Source organism: Anarrhichthys ocellatus, unplaced genomic scaffold, assembly GCF_004355925.1.
Source record: "Anarrhichthys ocellatus isolate YVR2014 unplaced genomic scaffold, GSC_Weel_1.0 scaffold945, whole genome shotgun sequence".
NCBI classification, from domain to species: domain Eukaryota; kingdom Metazoa; phylum Chordata; class Actinopteri; order Perciformes; family Anarhichadidae; genus Anarrhichthys; species Anarrhichthys ocellatus.
In genome coordinates this window covers 1-8,468 of record NW_022280919.1, presented here as the reverse complement: position 1 = coordinate 8,468, position 8,468 = coordinate 1, and the positions used below count along the sequence as shown (strand labels likewise).

Genomic DNA, 8,468 nt, shown 5'->3' with positions numbered 1-8,468 from the left:
GACATGCTATACTGTGACTTTTTACATGACTTTTTCAACATTTCTAAGACATGTCACAGCCCGGCTCAGAAACTGGAACAAAAACAGGGAGACAACGAGCTGGCGGCCAAAAGTAGTAATTTATTTGTCTCGCCAAAAACAAGTAACTCAATGTTAACAGCACTTTACACAAAGACAGCCACAACTGTCGTAAGCCTGACTGTCAACAAAATCTTCCTTTCAGAGAGGGCAGCTGCCAACTGGAGAGGGTATTTTAAGGCAGCGCCACCCTGGCACAGGTGTGGCTCATCCTGCTGACGATCCTCCAATCAGCACCTGTAACACAAGGAAACACAACCAGACAGCTAGTGTATGATAGGAGGAGGGTCGTCACACTCCTCCCATAAAACCAGGGTTCCCATCAGGAATCCCAGCACAGGAAGCACCAATATTTGACAACCTACAAAGCCTATACCGTTTAACATGGAATACTTCAACAGAACCCGTCCCAGTCAGTTTACCAATCTCCGATCTTCATCCTGCAACCACAGTGTCTGTAGAAGTAACTTTAAGAGTAGCAGAGCGAAAAACAGGAGACATCAAGATTTTCCAAGAGTGTGCCAACATGAAGTTGACCAAAGTACCCAAACAAATACGACAATCCCGAGCCCTGACCACTCTGAATTCCTGAGATGGTACTGAACCACAACGGGCATGAAGCCAGATACCCCTTGTTCCGACACCCCACTGCTTCTCTCGCTGTAGTTCGGGCTGGATTGTAGCAATGCCGGCATCCCCGTTTAACTTGCATCTTAGTCCCTCCCACCAGGGAAGCTGGATCAGTCGGCTTTAACAGCTGGAGAGACTTTTACTAATAAAGACACAGTAATCGTCACTGCCAGAGTAAAGATGTTGATCACATCATTATTATCTACGTCTGTACGTTTTGAAATTCTGATTGTGACGTCATTGTTAAATAACCCAGATTATGGTTTCTAAAGAAGTAAATTAAATGCATAAATATTGAACCCGACACTCATCAATGGTCCACCTCACGTGACTGAATGAATTGATGATAAATGATGTAAAACTCTCTCTGGCTTTAATTGTTTCCATAATAAAAGTTATTGAGGGAAATATCAGATCATGAAAAGACAAATCTTTCTAAAGAAAGTTGTTTGTGGTCCTTTTGTTCAGTCTACATCAGGGGTCGGCAACCGTTACTATCCAAAGAGCCATTTTGCCCTATTTTCCACCAAATAAAATTTGTCTGGAGCCGCAAAAGCTATTTGATATCACAGCCTATAAAGTGTTATATATAGTTATATTATATATACAAAAACTATAGTTTGTTGTATTTATGAAAATATAGAACAAGAATAAAGACAATTCTTGACATTTTTTTGCAATTTTACCTGATATAACAATATCAAACTCTTATAAAGAGAGTTTGCTGCAGCAGCTGAGAATTCGCTCTTTGTCGCTCATCTCCAGCGTGACACTTTTCAGGAAATGCTGTGTGCTTAAAGCAAATGAAGACGTCCACGCAGAGTTAAACTCTCTATTTTCCTCCGTGACTTTTCTTTATCTGAATTCATCCATTGATAGTTTACAGAGGGCGGGGGTCTGAAAATCATGATTAGTGATCTGTAGGGAAAGGCGCTTGGTAGAGGAATTAACTGCCTGTGGGAATAATTAACATTTAAGATTCTGTTCATTCTTGCTTATAAATTATATTCTCTCTGAACACGTTTCTCTTTTTGGAGAACGTCATGTGAGATATCTTCTTCGTTCAGCGCAATTCTCCTGCTCTTCTTTCTATTTCCTCGTCTCAGCCCCGTGTGTCACGGTGTGTGTAAACCTCGCTCGAGGCAGGGAACTTGTCAGAATACTCATGTTTGATTGGCTGAGCTGCATCACGTGACGTGATTTGCAACGCATTGGTCGGTGTGTTTCCTGCACCGCCGAACAAGTGCTGTAATGGCTGAATAAGAGGCGCCGGTTAAAGTTTAAACTCGGTGCCCAATATATATAATTCCTAATTATCTATCGGTTTTTAGGTCCTGGGTCCAGATCCGGTGCGCCAGTTGGGGGACCTCAGGGAGCCGCAACAGAGAGGCTAAAGAGCCGCATTCGGCTCGCGAGCCGCGGGTTGCCGACCCCTGGTCTACATGAACATATATTTATATTATTATATATTATTAATGTATTAATGACAGTAAGAGACTTGGGATGTACCCAATGACTTAACGACATGTTATACTATGACTTTTTTTTATAGATTTCTTACGACATGCTATTCCATGAAAATAAAATAAAAAATAAAAACACCAGTGACCAAAATAATGAGATTGCGAATACAAGGTTCACATGTGTGATGAGCTCCAGATCCTCCTCGGGTCGACCCTGAACGCTCTGCAGAGGTAAAGTCTCTTCATCGGTTTAAACTTGATCTTTAGTTTCACATAGTTTGGTTTATTTGGAGCAGAGTAGCAGTGATTGATCTTCAAAAGGAAAATGATTCATTTAACCGTTTCACATCGATCGTCCTTTCATTCCACAGCATCCACCGTGGAGACGACGCGTGTCAGTGTTTCTCAGCTGATGGTTCTGGACCCAAAGATGGCCGCAGGAAGCTCAGACAGGGTCACAGCTCGGCTGGAGGACAAGTTAACTAGCGGGACAGGTTTGTGCTTTGGGCCCCGATGCAGCTGAGAAGCACTGAGCGGACTTTAAGGACAAAGCTCCAGGATGTAGTTCCTTCTTGCTGATGAACTGTGGGGACCAATCAAACACGCGGGACGACTCGCCAAACGTCACTGCGAGCGAGTAAGTTTCCAATCCTGCTCCTGTACAAACAACGAGGCTTTTATTTTGGTTGGGGGGGGGGGGGGGGGGGCTTTTGTCATTTTTCGTACTAAAAAAAGAAAAGAGTTTTTAAAGTGAGAGGTGAGACCTCGCATGGTTTACTCAATAATACAGAACTTTTTTCAGAATAATGGACCATTTTCTTGAGTGAACGTCCTCTAAACAAAGAGAACATTTTGTTCTGAAAGAAGAAAGTTTTTGTGAATAGACGACTCAAATTAGTGCCATTCTGTTTATTAATCAACAGAAATCCGCCGGATTGAATTCAACGTCCGTGTTTTTACTTCTTTGTATTTTTTTTCCTTTTTTTAAAAGTCTTAACGACGTATAAATAAAACGGGGACTGAATCTACTTTCATTATGCTATTATGAGTTCTGTTGAATACGGTGATAATTTGGGTCCATTCAGTTTCAACGACATCATTTCAGTTTATGAATTTACCTCCAAACACGAATCACTGAAGTAAAACAAGAGACAGCAACTCCTTCAAGGGAAACATCCACCAAAAAACTCTGCTTTACATATCAGACTTAACTTATCCCACAATGCACCTGGAAAGGTAGTGTCATTAAAGCAACACACTTCAACTAGAGACAATAAATACATTTTATGGCCAAAGAGTCTCAAAAACAAAATAAAGTTATATTAGTTTATGTGAACAGCGTGGTAGATTATATCGATGTGCTGATCAGACTTACTACAGTTTATTAGGTACACCGAGCTAAAGCTAATGCTAACAGTCCGAATGTGTTAAACTGAGGTGTCTCTATTGTTTTGTCCACCTCGTTGATATCGAAATAAACTCAAACTGTTGGATCAACACAAACTGAGGATTTATATCACACTGAATTCATTATCTTTGCGCTTTTTATCACTTTAATGGTCAAAATAATGAATCAACGCTTGTAAATAGTATTTAGTGTCTTCTTCTGTGGTTTGACCAACAGTCTAGAAACTCATTAACATTTTACATTTATATTTATTATGTGAAATAAATAAAAACTCTGAGCTCTGGGACGTTATTACGACTGTTTATCACTATTTTCTGACATTTTGTTGACAAATTAATAAATCAAGGAAATATTTTAAATAACATCTTGTGTGTTTTTGTTGCCGACCAACAGTCGAAAAACCCAAAATATTCAATTCATGACGTAAAATAAATAAAACAAATCAATCACGACTGTTTCTTCTCCAGATGTCGTTGAAGGAAACAACTTCATTAAACTCAGATTTTCAACTATGAGCCTCAAACTTTCACGGTTTTCAAACTCGTGTATTTTTGGACTGAAAACAACCAGTTCAGAGGCATTCTGGGAAATGTAGGAAATCTGGTGGAAATGGAGTCTGCAGTTGTGAACTACAAAATAAACAAGTGTTTTTAAGGTGGATTTTTCCTTTGAGCTCTGATTAAATAAAACAAAGATGGCGGAGGATGTTACCGACTGAACTTCAGTCGTTTTAAGCCACAAACCCAAATCATTTCTTATTTGTCTTTTTAAAAACAAGAAGCAGATTTATTGACTTGAAAGGGAGACGAACCCAAATACTGTTTGTGTGTCCTTGTCCAAAAAGAGAAAATACAGAAACTAAAGGCATGTGTGCTCTACTTCAGGAAACAGGCAACTTTACCTCAGTCAGTTAAGCTACAAACATTTACACTTTAATCAATACTGTATGCATGACCATACGAGTACACAATGATAGTTATGTCTTTCATGCGTCTGGGGTTGTTTTTGTCTTCGCCACCAAAGTTTAAAAAAACAACAAAAAAACACTTTAAAAAGACAGAAGACGACGTTTTTCGTGCATTTATTTGCTCAGATACGGGTGAACTGAAAAACAATATCGTTCAGGTTTTCCACAAGAATTACAGAAGATATTTTAGGGACGAGAACCAACGAGCTCTCGGTTTTTAACTTTTCATATGTCGGGTTAAAGATTAAAAAGAAGAAATACGTTTTTGTTCAGCTTCTCTCGTAGACTCGTTAGATATGCAAACAGAACAATCATCGTCACACGAGCTCTGTAACTTTAAACCGCTTCAATAGACAAATGTTTTAGGTTATTTATTTATTATATCTGGACTTTCATGGATTTCTTTCTCTCTTTTTGTCTGCAAGCAAAAAATAAAAGTTTCAAAAGCAGTCGTGACTCAGATGTTTTTATTGCTCCTTTAATCTGTACAGAGTGACGTAGAGGTTGCGGGTTCGAGTCTGGACTGATTCACATGTTGGATGTCAGTGATAATTATTAACATCGTTTATTTCTGTTGGTCTGAAAGACAGAAGAAGAAACGGAGTGAAGACGCTGCTCTGACTTTATACATCTGTTTGGTTAAAATGTGATTTAAGATGAAACATTTCAAAAGACGGACGCGTTAAATGAACCAAAGACGACTGAAATGATTAATTATAAAAACAGATTAATTGTCTGATCGTCAGTTTTCTTCACATTTAAACAGTTTCTACTACGATACTGTACTTGAGTATTTCCATTTCACAGTATTCTGCTGCTTTAATGCAGCAATAAACAGTCATATAATAAATATAAAACAGTGAAAGGTGATAATACTCCTGTACTTTGATTCTAGATGGTACATTTGGAGTATTTTTACTGAGAGTACTTCCACTGCTGGTTGTATTTATACTGCAACTTATTTGTTAATTATTTCACACATTTTTAAAATCATAAATCAAATGAATATAATTACATATAAAACACTATATTTCTATAAACACTTGAGCAGCAGCTTGATTCCCACCGTGAGCTCGTTTTATTATCATAATTTATTTTAATCCTCGATGACCTCGAGTCATTGAACCACAGAACAGGAACACGCTGTCCTCCACATCCAACGCGCTGCCGGCTTCACCACAGCTCTGTCGCTCTGAGCTTCACATTCTGGGCACTTTTTTTAAGGGGGGGGGGGGTTTTTTTAAATTAAACTCTACAGATTTTTAGGTGGATTTTTTTGTTTCCGTTTCATTTTTCGGGAGCCATGTTGGGGCGTTTTTTTGTGGAGAAATAAACGGCACATCTTGTTTGCTTCTTCTGCCAGCAGAGGGCAGTATGAGCTCAAACACCGCCCCGCCTCCCCCCCCTACTGTAAATCATGTAAAGCTGTTTGGGGGTTAGGTAACACACCATTTGTTCACAGGTCTTCATCCAGCCGTCCTGGAACACGGAGCCTCTCCCCCAGAGATGAGACATCCTCCTCCACGAACGCAGAGCTCTGGCGTCGGGGGTCTCCCTTCAAATGCAAAACACACACCCCGGCTACAAGACACACATGGTTTGGTAGAAGCCAAACACACACACAGGCCGTTTAGAAAGAGACGTTTTTTAAAGGGTGAAATTTAAAAAATATTTTTAAAAAGGACGACGAGAGGCGGCAGCTGAAGAGTTAAACCTCCACAAGACCCTGAACCAGGGGTGGGACCTGCTGCCTTTCTAATCAGAGCAGAGACAAAAGGGAGGGGGGGAGGAGGGAGGATATAGGGAGGAGGAGGAGGAGGAGGGAGGATATAGGGAGGAGGGGGAGGAGGGAGGATATAAGGAGGAGGAGGAGGGAGGAGGAGGGAGGATATAGGGAGGAGGAGAGAATTAGAGTCGACACGAGTGGTGTGACGGGCCGAACAGAGGCCGAGTGAGGACAGCAGAGAACCCTTTCACTACTGACCTACTTCCACACACACGTGTGTGTGTACACACGTGTGTGTGTGTGTGTGTGTGTGTGTGTGTGTGTGGGGCAGGTCGATGAGGACTAAATCTCATGTTTAAAGCTTCTCACACACTCTGAAAACAAGCGGTTCTATAAGTTGAGGAAGTACTCCGATCTGTTACTTCAGTAAAAGTAGTACTACCTCGGTGTAGACGTACTCTGTGTTTTACAAGTAAAAGCCATGCATTCCAAAGTAAAAGTACACCTAAAGTAATAGTACTCACCATGCTGAGTGATGTATATCAGGTTTTGAATAAATTATCCTGCAATGTTTAAACTTTAAACCTCGTTGACTTTTTTATATTTTGACATATTTGCAAACTTCAGTTCTCCCAAAATGTACAAAGTTTCCTTTAAAAAAAATGATTGTGGACGATAGAAGATGTTTTGTAATTTAAAATAAAGAGAGTAATATATATTATCATATTATAATTATTGATGCATTGATGTGTTCATCACTTTAAAGCTTATTTTAATTATTTAATATATATATGCTGAGTTGCCTGTGAATATCGTCCCGGGTATCAAAGTTTTATATTAATATATAAAAACATATATCATTTATTTGTTGATAATAATTTGTATTAATAATCTGAGTCCGTAAGGTAACAAATAAATGAATAAATAAATAAGTATAATATTTGCATCTGACATGAGGAGTAGAAGTATAAAGTAGCAGAAAAAGGAAATACTCAAGTATGGTACAAGTACTCCAATCGTCATAGTGAATATACGACTGCAGCCAAAAGTTTATTTCACAGGAGATCAAGTTCATCTGATTAAAGCGTCACATTTAAACTCTGCATCCAGACCGGGAATGGCGGACTCCGCCACCACCAAAACAAAAATAATACTATATAAAACAGGAAACTAAAGAATGTAACATGTTAAGACTTAAATGTCATTTAAAAATAAATAAAATCCAAATTGGGGGATGATTTCATAAAGCTCTTTAAGATGATAACTTTAAATAATGATAAATTATGACCGTGATCAACAGAATCCACCTAAATATCACTGATAAATATATAAAATAAATTTATTCTTCAGTGTCTTGACCCATGCTAGCTGTTCCCCTCTGTTTCCAGTCTTTATGCTAAGCTAGGCTAACAAGGCTGCTGTGTGTAGTTTCATATTTACCGAACAGACATCAGAGAATGTCAATCTGAGCTTCGAAAGTGTAACAAATGTCAAGAAAATCAGCAACACGAACATCACAATACAAAATGAATCAAATATGAATTAAAAACTAATCCAGCCACCAGGGGGCGATCCAGATGTTCTGGCTTCCCTTTTGGGGAGCTGGCATTCTATAGTAATAGTAACATGCTGTATATTAATGACAATACACCGAACCTCATTTAAAGTATTGCATAAACATTGTAAAATCTTCCAGATTGCTACTTTAAAATCAAACACTTTACTTTTTATTTTTATTTGTGGTTTCTAACTGAACCTTTTTGTGAGAAGATGTTTAAGAGAGGAGGTCAAGCTTCTCTTTTTATTCTCCCTCTTTCAGACGATTACGCAGCAAAGAGCGAGCGAGCATATAGAGATAGGGGGAGAGAGAGAGAGAGAGGGGGAGAGAGAGAGAGAGGGGGAGAGAGAGAGAGAGGGAGAGAGAGGGAGAGAGGGAGAGAGAGAGAGGGAGAGAGAGGGGAGGTAGAGAGAGAGGGGGAGAGAGAGAGGGGAGGTAGAGAGAGAGATGTCTGGTGCTGCTGTGGGTCATCCTGAGGACAACTCTCCTCTCCTCACCCTCTCTTCCTATACCCCTCCCCACACACACACACACACACACACACACACACTCCTCCCTCTGCCTGTTTGGCCTACATATCTCAGGACGCAAACACGACACAGCTTCTTATAGGCAGCTGTTCATTCATTCATTCTTGT

At 39.6% G+C, this 8,468-nt stretch overlaps 1 protein-coding gene across 1 annotated transcript in view; it reads left to right on the top strand.

The window, feature by feature from the left end:
* The window catches only part of LOC116377145 (zinc fingers and homeoboxes protein 1-like), a 12,320-nt gene extending 7,067 nt beyond the window's left edge, over nt 1-5,253 (top strand). The window contains exon 7 of the mRNA XM_031838711.1: nt 2,543-5,253. The gene's annotated coding sequence lies outside the window, so the exon portion shown is untranslated. The remainder of the gene's footprint in view (nt 1-2,542) is intronic.
* Nucleotides 5,254-8,468: the final 3,215 nt, after the last annotated feature.